The sequence below is a fragment of the Drosophila santomea genome, chromosome 3L (assembly GCF_016746245.2).
Source record: "Drosophila santomea strain STO CAGO 1482 chromosome 3L, Prin_Dsan_1.1, whole genome shotgun sequence".
Taxonomy (NCBI): Eukaryota; Metazoa; Arthropoda; class Insecta; order Diptera; family Drosophilidae; genus Drosophila; species Drosophila santomea.
In genome coordinates this window covers 24764715-24782636 of record NC_053018.2, presented here as the reverse complement: position 1 = coordinate 24782636, position 17922 = coordinate 24764715, and the positions used below count along the sequence as shown (strand labels likewise).

The 17922-nt window shown below is 36.9% G+C and overlaps 1 protein-coding gene across 1 annotated transcript in view; it reads right to left on the bottom strand.

Annotated features, from left to right (window-relative positions):
- LOC120450087 (aminopeptidase N) overlaps positions 1-17922 on the bottom strand; it is a 277790-nt gene that overhangs the window by 44317 nt on the left and 215551 nt on the right.

The following is a 17922-nucleotide window of genomic DNA, read 5'->3' as shown; positions in this document are numbered from 1 at the left end:
AAAGGCGGTTTTCAGGGAATTCTTGTAGGAATAGATGATGCAATATTTTTTAGAAATTACAATACATATCAATAACAATTCCAATCGTGGAAGAAATAATAACAACGGAAATAGCAAGGTTCCTCGGAAAACCAACAGGCACCTTTAGATACACAAAACTAGTTTGTTTGATCCATCTCAATCTAAACATATATGCAAATTTTTCAAATGCTAACACAAACAAAAAATTGACATTCCTAATAGACACTGGAGCAGACATTTCACTTTTAAAAGAAAATGTTATAGAATCCACGAACGTTGATAATAATCAACAGATAAATATTCAAGGCATAGCCCAAGGAGTCAAACACTCCTAGAAAATTACAACGTCATTAAGTCCGATAACATAGAAAAAACGGAAAATGTATTGCAAAAGCTAAAACAAAATTTTCCGCCTCTTTTAAAAAGCACACTTGAAAAATTATGCATACAATATAGTGATATATTCGGACTTGAAACCGAATCAATTACAACAAATAATTTTTATAAACAAAAATTGAGATTGAAAGACAATGAACCGGTTTATATAAAAAACTACAGAAACCCTCACAGTCACATAGAAGGAGAGTCTTCTGCGAAGGAGAGTCTTCAACACTGACAGTTTCTGCCGGTTTGTGGGCGTTAGAGTGGGCGTGGCAAAAAGTTTTTTGACAAATCGATAGAAATTTACAAGACTATGTCCCTGGAGTCTGTATGCCTAATCTCAACTTTCTAGCTTTTGTAGTTCCTGAGATCTCGACGTTCATACGGACAGACAGACGGACAAATGGACGGACAGACAGGCATGGCCAAATCGATTCTGTTGTTGATCCTGATCAAAAATATATATACTTTATATGGTCGGAAACGCTTCCTTCTGCCTGTTACATACTTTTCAACGAATCTAGTATACCCTTTTACTCTACGAGTAACGGGTATAAAAAAAACCTGGTATGCTAAAACCAGGTCCCAACACAATGTAGATACAGGCATGCTCCGGTAATCGAATTCGTAAGATTTTTACGATTTCGATTTTATTTCGTGTTCCTTGTAAATAATGCTATATAATTTATTTACTTAAATGGTCAAAGTGCAGTAAAAAAGTAATTGCGTTAATGTCATAAGTTACTTATACTAATTCTAACTCTAATCCGCAGGAGATTGAATAAATTAAGAATTAATTAGAATAATTTAGATCCTCCAGTAAGTACAATGAATATCCTATTTGTTTTTTATACCTGTTACTCGAAGAGTAAATAGGTGTACTAGATTTGATTTGTTGTAACAGGCAGAAGGAAGCGTTTCCGACCATATAAAGAATATATATTCTTGACCAGGATCAATAGCCGAGTCGATCTGGACATGTCCGTCTCTCCGTATGAACGTGGAATGTTTTGATATTTTTCTATTAGACTTGTAAATTTCTATATATTTTGAGAATAGCTTTTCGCCCACTCTTCGCCCACAATCCACCCAAAACTGTCACGCCCACACTTTTTTTTTTTTTTTTTTTTTTTTATTACTTTGCTTTTATTTATGGAATCTTCTTGTATAAGAACTAACAATAAGTTTAAAAATCTTAACTATAACAAGTATTTTTTCCTGAACAGTTGTATTATTTTTCCAACTGTTCTATGATTAAACGGTTCTAAAAATTTCTTCGCTGGGTTGGTAGGTCTTTTCGCCGGAGACGGGAACGGCTGCTGAGCTGAGTTAAACCTCTCGCTAGGTGGTTGGAGTGCGAGTAAAGCTTGCTATGCTATTTTTCCTTAAGTTCCGTAATTGCATTGATAACTGGTGGGATATTTAAGTCTCTTTGGATGTTTTAATTCCGAACGTACCACGGTGCCCCGGTGATGGTTTTTAGAATCTTTAATTGTGCTCGCTGTATGATGTCAACATTGCTGTTGCTGGCATTGCCCCATAACTGTGAGCCATAGGTTTACATAGGTTTCAATACAGAATTGTACAGAAAGACTTTGTGATCTAGGCTGAGCGGAGAACCAGAGTTGATGACCCAGTGTAAGTTGATGGCTTTAAGTTTCAGTTGATTTTTTTTGGCTTCAATGTGCCTGCGCCATGTGAGTCTTCTGTGATGCTTGGGATAGGTCTAAAAATACTGCTGTACAGTATTCGCGATTTCCGAATGCAGTTCTTATTTCCGGTGTTATACTTTTCACCTGTTCAATGGTTCCGTGGCTTTCCCGAAATCCAAATTGATGGGCTGGGATTATGTTGTTGGTTCTCAGATTAAGTCGGATCAGCAGGCATTTTTCGAATAGTTTCGAAATACAGGAGAGTAGACTTATTGGTCTGTAAGATAAAGGAACTGTGTGGTTCTTACCAGGCTTTGAAATCATTATGATAATCGATCTCTTCCATCGTTGTGGAAAGTAATAACGTTTGGTGATGACATTAAAGAACTGGGTTATGTAGCGAACTGCAGAGTGTGGCAGCTCGATGATCATTTCCGGTGTTATAAGGTCACAGACGGAGGATTTTTTCGGGCTGAGATTGTATTTGATTATTTTAATGACTTCTTTTGGACGAAATACAGTTGGGTTGTGTTAATGATGGCAGTTTACGGGTGAGAATACATTTTGTAGGTGTGAGGCAAATGTGGTGGCTCTGTCTGCATCACAACGGGCCCAGCCGCCTGCGGAATTCCTTATCGGCAAAACGTTTGCAGTCGGTGGGCGAAGAGTTGAGTGGGCTCTCCACTGTGACTTATGTTTCGTGTCTGTTGGTGTGAGTTGCTCTATGTATCGGCGCTGATCGTCTTCCTCTTCTTGTTTCAGAGCGTTGGCCAGTTTTCGTTTGGCTACTTTTAGCTTTTGTTTTGCAATTGGAGATCTAAAAGATTGCCATTCTCTGCGTAAGCGTCGTTTTACGTAGACGAGTTGCTCGATTTGTGCGTTGGTCTTTTTTGTAGTAGTCTTTATTGTAGTATTTTTAATTTTGGGTGTTGCAGTAAGTGCTGCTGCAGTAAGGATGGATTGCAATGCACACGTGCAGCTCTCTATATCAGATTCAGTATTGAGTCTTGGGCTTAGCTCAATGTGTGAACTTATATATTTTTTATACCTGAGCCAGTTTGTTTTGTGAGAAGTCAATCTGTATGGTGGTTTCACGTTTTCTGCGTATCGGCGGAGGTGAATTGGTACAGGCGAGTGATCAGATGACAAATCCGGCAGACATTCAGCTTTAACCAAACTGCGGGGAATATTTTTCGTAACTGCGAAGTATGTTGGACTCCCAAGTCAAGTTCAAGTGGTCAAGTTTATTAGTGGCTTTTGTTATAGTCTTATAAAGCTGTTTTCCTTTTGTGTTCCCAAGTCGCGATCCCCAGTGAGTATGTTTAGCGTTGTAGTCGATTCCTGCAATGAAGTGTGGCCCTAGTGCTTGGAAGAAATCCAGGAATTGAGCTGAACATGATTTTCCGCAAATTCTTTGTAAAAGTGGTGCTTCATACGGTTCCTTATGAGTATGGCGGTGCCGCCGTGTGCTTTTCCGTCGGGATGATTTGTACAATAGAAATGGTCTTTTATTTGAAAACTGTATTTGCTGGTGAGATGAGTTTCCGAAAGAAACATTACGTCGATATGCTTCTCATGTAGGAATTGAGCTAGCTCCAGTTTGCGCAGGTTATCTTGTTAGTGCTGGGTATAGACCAGGGAGCGAAACTTGTTGCTTTCGAAAAAGTACTTCAGAATTTGTTTCTGATGGTCTCAGCGTAGCTGTTCCTTGGTGTGCCAGCGCCGTTTTCATTCTTTTGTGAAAACGGCTTTTCAGCTCTTTGTAGATTGGACAGCCTCTAGTTTGCTGTGTGATTACCCCCACTGTTGAGGCACTAATTGATTTGGGCCTAGGGAGAGCAATAATAAACAACCATTTGTAGCAGTCACTTTATTTTTATTTAATTTATTTAAGTAAAGCGAGCAGCTTTAAAAAACTTTGTTTTTTCTCCTTCGCCAGTGTTTCCTCAAGTGTCGTACAAGTGCCCTATCCAATAACCGCAGATCATGGGTAACACTTTTACCAAAGGTTTTCAGGGTTACGCCTTGTTCTCCTAGTTGGCGGTTGAATTTAAATTATGGCGGTAACACCCACAGCTATTGCATTTTTTCTCGTTTGCATTTTCTTTATTAGTTTGGCAGTGTGTGGAGTCATGAAGACCTCCAGAGGCTACGCACACCGGGCGAAGTGTGCAATACGACCTCGTGTGGCCATACTCTTGGCAGTTTGTACATTGTACAGGAGCGTTACGTTTATGCGGCTCATCTACTGTGATCCTACGGTGCAGAAGAAGCTGGAGTTTGTAAATTGGATGAACCTCGTTTTTTTAGGAGGCTTGTTTTCTGCTTCAAGCTCAATCTTGAAGAGTGATTGGGGCTGCCTGTTCCTTTTGATATTGAACACGCTTTTGGCGAAAAATCCCTTTTCCTTTAGCGCCTCACTTATCTCTTCGGGCTTAACATCAGACTCAATGCCCTTCAGTACTACTTGCAGGCTGCTTTTAAGCTGGTAGGTGTAAAAGCCTATTTTTTGTGCGGTAAGGCTTTTTGTGACTTTTCTGTAGTTGTCCTCCGTTTTCGTTTAAAGTTTGATTTCATTGATAGTACCTCTTACGAGGGAATTATATGAAAGCTATCTTTTCCAATAAGGCCAATCAAAGCATTTACAAAACCGCTTGTGCTCTTCTCGCGGATATATATTGGCGGAGGCTTTGTTTTCTTCGGTTCGATATCAACGGATCCCAGCGGCCCGTCCTCAGCGGTATCTGGCAGCAAGGCAAATCTGTTTGTATTTGCGGGGGCTGCATTGTTGATCAGGGTAGAGTTATCGCGTGTATTTTTCGGCTTGTCTTTCAAATCTGAATTTTCCAGGCTGAGCTTTCGCTTTATTGTAATGTAGCGGTCCATTCCAGTCTGCCAGGTCAACCCAGCTTTTTTGTTTACGCTTTTGTTTTGTTTTGCTGGTAGTGCAGCAGTACCGTTTGTTGTTTGCGGTTTTACTTTCGCTGACTCAGTCAGAGCGTGAGCGGGTGCAGCGGACGACGAAATAGAGCGGGCTGTCGGTGAAGCTCCAGCTGTTGTTGTTGGAGGTAGCGGGGCTTGTGGCGGAGCTAAAAGAGCGGGAGAGCAAGAGCGCGCACTTTCTTGATTTGTTGGTAGAAGAAGGTTTCTTGGGCTATGGGTTATTGACCGCTCGATGTCTGCGTTGGGGGTTATCGGTTGCGTTGAATTGAGAGCCGGCGTTCGTCCTCCTCACGCTGACGCTGAGCGCGAGTGTAGTTCTGACTCATAGTTTTGTTATTTAAGATAACGAATCACTATATCTATTTAAGCGATCTTGCATTGCGTAGAGCGTCTCTTTCGCTTTCGGATTATTTATTTAGTTTATTTTATTAGTCGTTCACTTCAATCAAAACAACCGATTTTGTGCGGAGCTCGATAAAAACACGTCTTCACACGTCGTCGATCTAGCACGAACCAAACATATTCAAACATAAAACATATTCTGATTTGGAAATAAAATATGTAGAGCCTAATATAATTACAACTTGGAACCTTCCCAAGACTATCCTAAACCAAAATTGTATCAATAGTAAAACTATAATAGAAGGCATTAACATAATAAAAGCATTTATTTGTTCTGTTCAATTAGAAGAGATATTAATTTCCAACACAATGTTAGACTCAGATAAAAGAAATAATAGAACAACACATATAATAACATTTACAACAGTAATCATAATTGTTCTAATTGCATTATTGTACCTTATCGATAAATATAACACTATATCCCAAAAGTTAATTGTAAAATTCAAAAACAAACCCTAAATAACGAAAATATTATACGTCCTGAAACAAACAATATTGTACCCCCCGATACCCCTGTATTGTACCCAAATCTAAACGCCTGAGGACAGGCTTTTGTCTTAAGGATAAAATATCCATTCTACACCCACAACTCCCCAACCACACTCACTACTGTAACAACTCACACACACACATTAATGTCTATGTACAAAATGTAATCAAAGATCGAGAGCCCTTCGATTAAGCTTAGCGTTGTAGTGAGTATGTTTAGCGTTGTAGTCGATTCCTGCAATGAAGTGTGGCCCTAGTGCTTGGAAGAAATCCAGGAATTGAGCTGAACATGATTTTCCGCAAATTCTTTGTAAAAGTGGTGCTTCATACGGTTCCTTATGAGTATGGCGGTGCCGCCGTGTGCTTTTCCGTCGGGATGATTTGTACAATAGAAATGGTCTTTTATTTGAAAACTGTATTTGCTGGTGAGATGAGTTTCCGAAAGAAACATTACGTCGATATGCTTCTCATGTAGGAATTGAGCTAGCTCCAGTTTGCGCAGGTTATCTTGTTAGTGCTGGGTATAGACCAGGGAGCGAAACTTGTTGCTTTCGAAAAAAGTACTTCAGAATTTGTTTCTGATGGTCTCAGCGTAGCTGTTCCTTGGTGTGCCAGCGCCGTTTTCATTCTTTTGTGAAAACGGCTTTTCAGCTCTTTGTAGATTGGACAGCCTCTAGTTTGCTGTGTGATTACCCCCACTGTTGAGGCACTAATTGATTTGGGCCTAGGGAGAGCAATAATAAACAACCATTTGTAGCAGTCACTTTATTTTTATTTAATTTATTTAAGTAAAGCGAGCAGCTTTAAAAAACTTTGTTTTTTCTCCTTCGCCAGTGTTTCCTCAAGTGTCGTACAAGTGCCCTATCCAATAACCGCAGATCATGGGTAACACTTTTACCAAAGGTTTCAGGGTTACGCCTTGTTCTCCTAGTTGGCGGTTGAATTTAAATTATGGCGGGAACACCCACAGCTATTGCATTTTTTCTCGTTTGCATTTTCTTTATTAGTTTGGCAGTGTGTGGAGTCATGAAGACCTCCAGAGGCTACGCACACCGGGCGAAGTGTGCAATACGACCTCGTGTGGCCATACTCTTGGCAGTTTGTACATTGTACAGGAGCGTTACGTTTATGCGGCTCATCTACTGTGATCCTACGGTGCAGAAGAAGCTGGAGTTTGTAAATTGGATGAACCTCGTTTTTTTAGGAGGCTTGTTTTCTGCTTCAAGCTCAATCTTGAAGAGTGATTGGGGCTGCCTGTTCCTTTTGATATTGAACACGCTTTTGGCGAAAAATCCCTTTTCCTTTAGCGCCTCACTTATCTCTTCGGGCTTAACATCAGACTCAATGCCTTCAGTACTACTTGCAGGCTGCTTTTAAGCTGGTAGGTGTAAAAGCCTATTTTTTGTGCGGTAAGGCTTTTTGTGACTTTTCTGTAGTTGTCCTCCGTTTTCGTTTAAAGTTTGATTTCATTGATAGTACCTCTTACGAGGGGAATTATATGAAAGCTATCTTTTCCAATAAGGCCAATCAAAGCATTTACAAAACCGCTTGTGCTCTTCTCGCGGATATATATTGGCGGAGGCTTTGTTTTCTTCGGTTCGATATCAACGGATCCCAGCGGCCCGTCCTCAGCGGTATCTGGCAGCAAGGCAAATCTGTTTGTATTTGCGGGGGCTGCATTGTTGATCAGGGTAGAGTTATCGCGTGTATTTTCGGCTTGTCTTTCAAATCTGAATTTTCCAGGCTGAGCTTTCGCTTTATTGTAATGTAGCGGTCCATTCCAGTCTGCCAGGTCAACCCAGCTTTTTTGTTTACGCTTTTGTTTTGTTTTGCTGGTAGTGCAGCAGTACCGTTTGTTGTTTGCGGTTTTACTTTCGCTGACTCAGTCAGAGCGTGAGCGGGTGCAGCGGACGACGAAATAGAGCGGGCTGTCGGTGAAGCTCCAGCTGTTGTTGTTGGAGGTAGCGGGGCTTGTGGCGGAGCTAAAAGAGCGGGAGAGCAAGAGCGCGCACTTTCTTGATTTGTTGGTAGAAGAAGGTTTCTTGGGCTATGGGTTATTGACCGCTCGATGTCTGCGTTGGGGGTTATCGGTTGCGTTGAATTGAGAGCCGGCGTTCGTCCTCCTCACGCTGACGCTGAGCGCGAGTGTAGTTCTGACTCATAGTTTTGTTATTTAAGATAACGAATCACTATATCTATTTAAGCGATCTTGCATTGCGTAGAGCGTCTCTTTCGCTTTCGGATTATTTATTTAGTTTATTTTATTAGTCGTTCACTTCAATCAAAACAACCGATTTTGTGCGGAGCTCGATAAAAACACGTCTTCACACGTCGTCGATCTAGCACGAACCAAACATATTCAAACATAAAACATATTCTGATTTGGAAATAAAATATGTAGAGCCTAATATAATTACAACTTGGAACCTTCCCAAGACTATCCTAAACCAAAATTGTATCAATAGTAAAACTATAATAGAAGGCATTAACATAATAAAAGCATTTATTTGTTCTGTTCAATTAGAAGAGATATTAATTTCCAACACAATGTTAGACTCAGATAAAAGAAATAATAGAACAACACATATAATAACATTTACAACAGTAATCATAATTGTTCTAATTGCATTATTGTACCTTATCGATAAATATAACACTATATCCCAAAAGTTAATTGTAAAATTCAAAAACAAACCCTAAATAACGAAAATATTATACGTCCTGAAACAAACAATATTGTACCCCCCGATACCCCTGTATTGTACCCAAATCTAAACGCCTGAGGACAGGCTTTTGTCTTAAGGATAAAATATCCATTCTACACCCACAACTCCCCAACCACACTCACTACTGTAACAACTCACACACACACATTAATGTCTATGTACAAAATGTAATCAAAGATCGAGAGCCCTTCGATTAAGCTTAGCTGTTATTTACGCTGAGTACTGAGTACGCTATCAAGTGCGATAGCTTTGCTAAGCCCACTTCAACTTCGAAGTCCATTATCCAACCTAGTGATAATTCAAAGGCTCTAGTTCTTCCTTTATTGGAATTATTAAAAAACCTTTAATAATACATAAATAACCAAACGTGTTCTTTTTTTTATTAAACTCTCGGTCTGAATTCGTATATATATGTATATATTAAAATATTTATATTTTATTGAGTTGAACTAATGTCCCATCAGTTAACTAAGAACAAGGCTAAGAATAAAAAAACGCGGAGAAATAGTTTTTACGTCTTTATTTCTTCGATCTCAGCCTAAGCCCTTCTGTTTACATTATTTCGGGAGCGAAATCGCCCGCTTGGCATATTGATCATATACAATAATTGAAGATTTTGAGTGCCGCTTAGGGAGAGCGACATCGCTTGCTCAGGATGTGGATTATATTTTCGAACACTACTAGACATGTGAATATGTCACTTCCCTTCTCTTTAAATGGTTCCCTATGCTATGCAGGTAACTGGTTTTGTGTCGGTTCTATTTCTTGTTGTGATTCTGATTATTTTTTCTTGTGGTTCTTAATTTGGTTTCTATTATTTATATATAGGGAGGTTACTGGATTTAGTGTACAAATTTATAATAGGTCAAGAAAAATGATAACAATAATTACAATTATAATTGTTATATAAAATGTGGAATTATTTTATGAAAATTATTTTAAAACGTCATCATTTTCTTTCATTTTTCTCCTAGTTCCCTTAATCGTAAATACAATGGTGTTAAATTCGGAACATAAAGAATTATCGCTTAATATATCGTTTCTAAACTAAACTTTACATTGTTTTATTCTAATAATTTTGCTTCCATTTATTTTTATATCCCCAATTAGTTCTTGACAATTTTGTGAGATTGTAGTTTCAGTTAGACTCCATGTAAGTATTATATTTGGTTCAACTTATTGGATAACGTCCCTTGAGGGGAGTTGGTATAAAATTACAAATTTGATTCTTATGCTTAATTATATTTTTAATGCATTCATTTTCTTGATTATAATTTATTCTCATCTTCAAAATATGTTTGTTTATCTAAATAGTCTAATTGATACCCATTATGGTCAGGAGTCCAAGTCTTCTATGTATTTAATAATTTGCAATTATTTTGCGTGTGCCGCATAGGTTGGTTGCTAGGCATCTGCAGTGTATAGGTAGGTCTAAATGGTTGCATTTTTTTTTTTTTAATTAGGTTGGAAGGATTAAGAATATTGTGAATAACTTGGTCGATAGTGAGTTTGTGTATTTGTATTGAATCTGTGTGTTTTGGATTCAGATTAGGATTTCAGTTTTTATTACGTATTTCCGGAATTTTATTTGATTCAAAATAAATATGTTCTTTATAAATTCTCTCACCTTGTGCAATAGTCATGATGATATTACAGATGAAATAGTAAATAATTGTGTTGGAAGCTTTTAATCAGTATTTTAATTTTTTAATTGCTTGAAGATAAATAAGAAATTTTGGTTGGTTACCTTCCAGGTGTAATTTCGAAATCAAGATTTGACGTCGTCTTTTCGCCTCTTCTCAGAATGCTCTCAGATTTCCTTTATAAGGTGTCTTCCTGAAGTTCTCCAGTAGCTTGTATTTCGGTGTTTGTTGTTTGAATTCTGTGATTAGTCTCGCTTTGAGGGTAGGCCAATCTTCGACGTTCGGAAGTCCCAAAGATCTTGTTACGTGTCCGACCAAGTTCCTTTCGATGGCTCAAAGTAGAATTATCTGTTGTCGCACATCGTTAGTTTGGTAGAGTGAAAGTCTTTTAGCTGCCGACAGGCTTCGGCAAGGTAGTTATCGTTCAGGCAATAATTGGCTGTGCCATTAACATTGTATATTTTTAATTTTATGGTTTTAGTAAATATCTTTTTAAAGTGTTGTTTTATTTTAATTTCACTTAATTAGGTATATAGGGTGTTTTTTTAGAGGTATAGAACTTTAAATTGCAATAAAACAACGATGGATTATTCGATTGACATGAATTTATTGACATGAAAGATAATCTTGTGGCATTACATTTTAAATATGATTTCTGGCATATGACCGCCACGGCTGGCTCGGATGTAGTCCAATCTGGACGTCCAATTTGCAATGACTTTTTCCAATATTTGGCCGTATATCGGCAATAACACGGCGAATGTTGTCTTCCAAATGGTTTAGCGTTTGTGGCTTATCCGCATAGACCAATGACTTTACATAGCCCCACAAAAAGTAGTCTAGCGGTGTTAAATCACAAGATCTTGGAGGCTTATGAAAAATCGGGAACAACAGCAATCTCGTTTTGGGCCCATTCGACGAATTTACGCCTTGCTTGATGATCGTTTGGTTTCAATTCTTGCACGAGTTGGATTTTGTAAGCACGCATGACGAATTGCCAAACCAAACTGAGAATAAATCACTTGACAGCTGTTAAATCGGTCGCCATCTTGAACAGTAATGCCAACTTAAAGTTCTATACCTCTAAAAAAAACACCCGTTACAAGTTTGTTTTATTTATTCTTCGTGGAAAATCTTGGTTTAATTGCTAGTTGCCGTTAGACTTAATGTTTTATTTTAGTTTTCTAGTTTTACTTCCCCACTTTTTGAGTTAGACGGCCGTATTATAATTATAATCCAAGTCAAACGAGTTTTCTTGTATTTGTGTTGGGAATTATTCAAGATAACTAATTATAAAATATTATTTGTTAATTTAAACCGCTTCCACTTTTGTTTTGGACAGCGAATTGGAATATAAACCAAGTTGAAGGGTGTTCGCGTTGGGAAATTTGTATGAGAACTGGATTATAATATTTAATTTATTTTCCACTTCGAAAAAAGAATTCGAATACTTCTTGTATCTTACCGACTCTGCGCCAGTGAAATGTTTATGTTATATTGAGTGGAACTAATGTCCAGCAGATGACTAAGGACAACGCTACGAATAAAAACAAGAAAGAACGCTTTAGTCGAGTTCCCCGACTATCTGATACCAGTTATGTCATTGGAGTCTGCATGCATTAACAGGTATATAGGTTTGGAGAAATGCTCTTTACGTCTTTATTTCTTTGATCCCACCTCAAGACTACATTTGAGTCGCACAAAACTTTCTTGTACTGCCCTTTGTGTATAATCCGGCCACTTCGTGCAAATTAAATTTATTGAAGTATAATTATTTAAAAAAAAATAATTTTTTATTTAATATAATTTATTGAAGTGAACCTTTTAAACTTAATTCTCAATTACAAGACACTTTTCTTATTTTCAACCTTTCTTTACATCGTCCCGAATCAGACTGACCGCTTAAGAATGATTCTTTTCCTCCAAACCTCGGCCAGGAGCTTTCTAAAAACTTCTTTAACTTTGATTTGTGTTTAGATTAAAAGCTTGGTGATGAAATTGCTTCACCGCATTGTGAAATTCAAATTTGTTGACCAATGCAGATTGCAGATTGAAGCGCAATAAGTTCTTGGTCACCAAGAGGAAGCTGTGTTTACGTTACGTTAGTTTGTTTATCTAAGTGGCCAAGCTGTGGACCGGCAACGGCTTGGTTCTCATGACTTGGAGGGAAGATTTGGATTGGTTTATATAAACATTAACAGGCCGGCGAAGTGCGACTTTGAGAACAAAGGAAAGTCAATCGTCAGATTGGATTTCGAAAAATTATTTATAATTTGGGCAAGGGCCCCTGAATCATGGGTTTGATAACTCTTCCCCTTCTAAAATGGAGCGTCCCGATTCATTTCGAGTTTCATTTAGGTGATCCTTAATTCTGTTAAAAATTCTTCTTGATTAAAAGATTCTTCTATATCTGGCCGATGTTTTTGGTTACAAATTTATATAATGTGAATATATTTAAAAATAATTAAAAAATTAAATATATAATGATTAAATAATAAAATATAAAGGAAAGTGATATCTTGGTATTATTAACTTTAATGAATGGATTAAAATTTTAATATTATCTAAGAGAGTTCAGAATTATTTGACAAAATGTAATCGGAAATTTCTTAATTTGTGAAATTGTTTGCAGCTTATATTCAATAATTTTGTTTTCAATATTTGTATATGAAATGTTATTAATGGTGGTTGTACCGCTAAATGTTATAAGGAAATTTCCGTTTAACTGGGAGTTGTTAACAATATTGTTACCATTTATAAAAATGGCACCTTCTTGAATGATATCTATTTTTAAATTTTTTAATATTAATTTTGTGAAACAGGTTTTACTTTACTAATGATACAGTAGTTGTTAAAAAGTTCGATCTTAAATGTAGACATTTCATAATATGTATTATCGCATTTGCGACTTGATTGCTTATTGCTAGTTTCCATCTGATTTGGAAATGGCTCTGGCATAGTATATGTCACATCTGTTAGAGATTATAGGGTATTTTATATAAATAATAAGTAGGTCTTTATGAATTCCAATTTGAACACAGAAATATTCATTAATCGGTGATGATAACCGGTCTTTGTCCGTGACTTAATATTTCTTTTATGTCTTCCGTGTTTAACATTTTTGTATTGAAGACATCAATTTTGCCAATGTAATAGTATCGATTAAATTTAGCAGGTCAAATTTAACAGTCTTAAACGATGTTTCTTAATGGCAGATCTTGATCGATAAACACATGTTTAAAGTCATCAGAAAGAGATTCTATTCTTTGAACATTTTGGAGTTGATAATAGATTGTTTATTATTATTAACTATTAAGTCATTGATTTTATCTTGAATATTCATGAAGTCATCATGATCCGGAGTTCCAGCTATCAATTTCCACATGGTGTCTAATTCATTAATTCCCCTTTTGATGGTGTTAACTGAGATAAAAGTAGTTCGATAACTTCTAAGTCGTATTTGATTTCCCATCGTGATATTCTATTAGGGTCTCTTTTTATGTTTTGAGATTCTACATTTATTATTCTTTATAAAAGCTTAAATTGGTTACGTGAAATAATTCGTTATAGGATTCGTAAGTAAGAACATCCTTTTTGACCTTGAACAGAAAAAACTCATGGTTTGAATAATCAATGATTTCGCATCTTGAGAAAGTGATAAGGTATGGAATGATCAGTAATAAAGTCATTTTACTGGAAATTGTAAAAAATTAAAACCAATATTTTAATAAAATGGTATCTTGTTGGTAAATATATTTAAAACTTAATGTTATCTTTATCAATAATCCTATTCCTGTTGTTAATTATAATTTTATTCGGTTTTACCTCTTTAACTACTTGTTTTTATATCTTGGTTTGAGTTTATTTTGTTCCCCGTGTTTTTGTCGTAACAATGTGACCGACATGGTAATTTTTGATATTTCTATTTTCATTGTGAACTTCTAACATTTTAGTTTGAGCAAGCTTTAATGCTTTGGCTTATTTCATGTTCAATTCTATTGTACTGTCTAAAGATGTGTTTACACATGATAAGTAGACAAACTATAAATATGTTCTATTTATGGGCTGCAATAAACATGGCACGGGACAACATAAGTGGCAACTACAGATATGTACGATTGCAGTGGTCTATGTCGAAGTGTCAAGAGATATGTTCACGCGGGAGGTGATTAGCGCGGTCATAGGCCACAAACATAGATTTAAGATAAATCTCATCTGCATTGATCAACGCAGACTGCAGCGTCTTACAGCGCTGCATTATATAATTAGATGATAAGAACCTATGTACAAATGAATAAAAGGCGATGCCCTCGCAGTAGCGAGTCAGTTAGATTCAAACACCCGAATTGAACTCATTAAGTGTACCCATAAGTTTATAGTGTGAACATTTTGTCCTTCGAGAAATTCTGTTGTTTTCCCCCACGAGTGGTAAGAAACACAGAAGAAAAAACCAGCGCTTCAAAGTAAAAAGAGCAAGGTCCTTCGAAAAATTCTGTTGGTTTCCCCCACCAGTGGTAAGAAACACAGAAGAAAAAACAAGCACTTCAAAGTAAAAGAGCAAGGTTATTCGAGTGATTCTGTTGTTTCCCCCACCAGTGGTAAGAAACACAGAATAAAAGACCACGCCTTAAAGTCCTAGGACTATAAGGTGAAACATTGTTTCTTGCTTTTCCTGGCTGATCAATCAGCTGTGAGTCGAGGCACAGCTAGGTCAACTGGGCGACCAATAAAAAAATCCTCCAACGGATCACGCCAAAGAATACAAGCAGAAAGCAAAAGTCACAGTGATTGTTTTCCCAAGATGTTGTCGGAAAGATCTGTGAAATTGATGCAAGACCAAGGAGTGCTTCAGAATAAAATACTGCAAGCCATCAAGGACAAGGCATCTATACCAGCAATAGAAGCATTGGTAGACCAATTTACTACTAACAACAATGCGCTGGTAAAATTGGAGTTGGCGATCATCAATATTTTAATGATAAAATATTTATTAAAACTATGGATGCTGTCAAGGCCTACAAGGAGTCGCAATTAAAGGTATTAGTGTGCGATCTGTGACAGTTCAGCGACGACTGACTCTTCATTATTCAGCAGGTGTGTATACTGTTTACATTCGCGACTCTTATAATTAGGTTCTTACATTCTAATATTGCAATGGGACTTATACTACTATGCTTATACACAATTACTACTACTACTACTACAGCTCGGCCATCCTGATAATTAGGATCTCCTGGTCCTCGCCGCTCTACTTCTTGTAATCATTACATTTTCGTTACTTATTTCAGTGTTTGTTACATTTGGTTTGGTTTCTTATTACATTTACCTTAGACATTTGTTTTTCTTTATCATTTTTCTTTTCTATATTTTTATTATTTGATACCGAATTCTTTCTGAAGCCATGGTTTAATATTATGAGCCACCCATATTCCATCGTATGGTTTTGTGTCAACTGAAAACCTTCCACATCTTTGATACAATACCTATCATTGTCTAGTACTTTGGCGATTTCATAGGGGCCTTTATATTTGGTTATTAATTTCCTAGGCGCTCCAACTGTTGAATCAAAATTCTTGACCACAACGTAGTCTCCTAATTTGTATTTATTTGCTTCTAGTCGTTTAGCGTCAGCATATTTCTTGTTATAGTTCTGTACTTTTTCCTGCGAAACTTCTGCATTTTGTCTAATTTTCTCTAAATAATTTCTTTTCTTTTTAGCATTGACTCCAATACATTTTCTTTTAAACAATCTAGCATTTTCCTTTTGATTCACTCCAAACAGCAGTATACTTGGGTGCTCATTTATGCTTCTGTGCTTTGTATATTCATTGCATACTCTACATCTTCCAAAACTTTGTGCCACTGTGCGTTCTTTCTACATCTACGAGCTTACTAATCATGGGTCCTAGGTCTCTATTTATTCTCTCAACTTGTCCATTTGCTTGTGGTGAGCCTGTTGCAATTTTGACGTGCTTAATGTTTCTTGATTCCAAAAATTCTTCGAACATATCTGATGTAAAACATGTCCCTCTGTCTGAAACAACGGTCGTTGGTCTGCTATACGCTCTAAAATAATCACCTAAAGCTTCCATTGCTTCCTTTGAGTTTGTTGATTTCGCTGGATACAATCTCACAAACTTTGTGCATCCATCAACAATTACTAATACATGTTTTTTCGTAGAATTCTTTTGATTTACCGGACCATAGTGATCTATATGTATGACTTCGAATGGTGTGTTTCCCTTTGGTACAATATTAACAGTTCCTTCTTGCTTACCATTTCTTCCTTGAAAAGCTATACATTTAGGCAGTTCTTAACATGTTCATCTGCTTTACTTCTAACATTTGGAAACCGAAAACTTTTACCGACCATTTCCGTAACTTTGTCTTTCCCTACATGGCCCAACTCATTGTGGTATCTATACAATACGTGTTCTTCCATAGCTTCCGGGACATAGAACAGTAACTTATCTTTTACTCTTTGTAAATCACACCATTTCGCATTTCATATAATTCGCTTTCTTCTTTACTTAGCATTTCTTTAATCTTTCTCAACTTCTCGTCTCTGTTTTGGCATATAACTAAATTGTCCTCGAACGTATTTCCTCTATTACCAAAATCGTATTACATCTACTAAGAGCATCAACGTGTTCATTCTAGTTCCTGATCTATGCTCTAGTTTATACAGATAATTCTGTAATTCCAAGGCCCATCTTGCTATTCTTGGGTTCAAGTCTTTTTTATTCAACGTCATTGTGAGGGAATTACAGTCTGTCACTATTTTGAATTCAATTCCTTGTAGGTACACTCTAAACCTTTTTAATGCATATATTACTGCCATGTTTCCAGTTCAAAACTATGATACCTTTATTCTGTATCCGTTGTCCTTTTGAGAAGTAAAAAACTGGATGTAATTTACCATCTGCTTTCCTTTGCAAGAGAATTGATCCGAAACCTATCGAACTTGCATCGCAGTGCAATTCTGTTTCATCCTCAGGACTGTACAATGCTAAAATAGGCGTTTTAACAGCTTTGTCTAAAGATGTGTTTAGACATGATAAGTAGACAAACTATAAATATGTTCTATTTATGGGCTGCAATAAACATGGCATGGGACAACATAAGTGGCAACTACAGATAAGTACGATTGCAGGGTCTATTGCCGAAGTGTTAAGAGGTATGATCACGCGGGAGTGATTAGCGCGGTCATAGGTCACAAATATAGATTTAAGATAAACCTCAGCTGCATTGACCAACGCAGACTGCAGCGTCTTACAAGCGCTGCATTATATAATTAGATGATAAGAACCTATGTAAGAATGAATAAAAGGCGATGCCCTCGCAGTAGCGAGTCAGTTAGATTCAAACACCCGAATTGAACTCATTAAGTGTACGCATTAGTTTATAGTGTGTACAAGCTTGCTTTTTAATTCATCAAATGCTTCTAATTGCGCTAGGCCAAACTCGAACTTTTTGTCTTTCTTTGTCAAATCATGGAGTGGCTTTGCTATTGTTGAAAAATTCTGTATAAATCTTCTAAAATACTAGCACATCCCCAAAAAACTTTGGACATCAAGAACTTTTTGTGGCACGGGAAAATTTTCAATTGCTTTCACACCAATCGCTCAAATACTTCTTTTAATATAGCTTGGTGATCTTCTA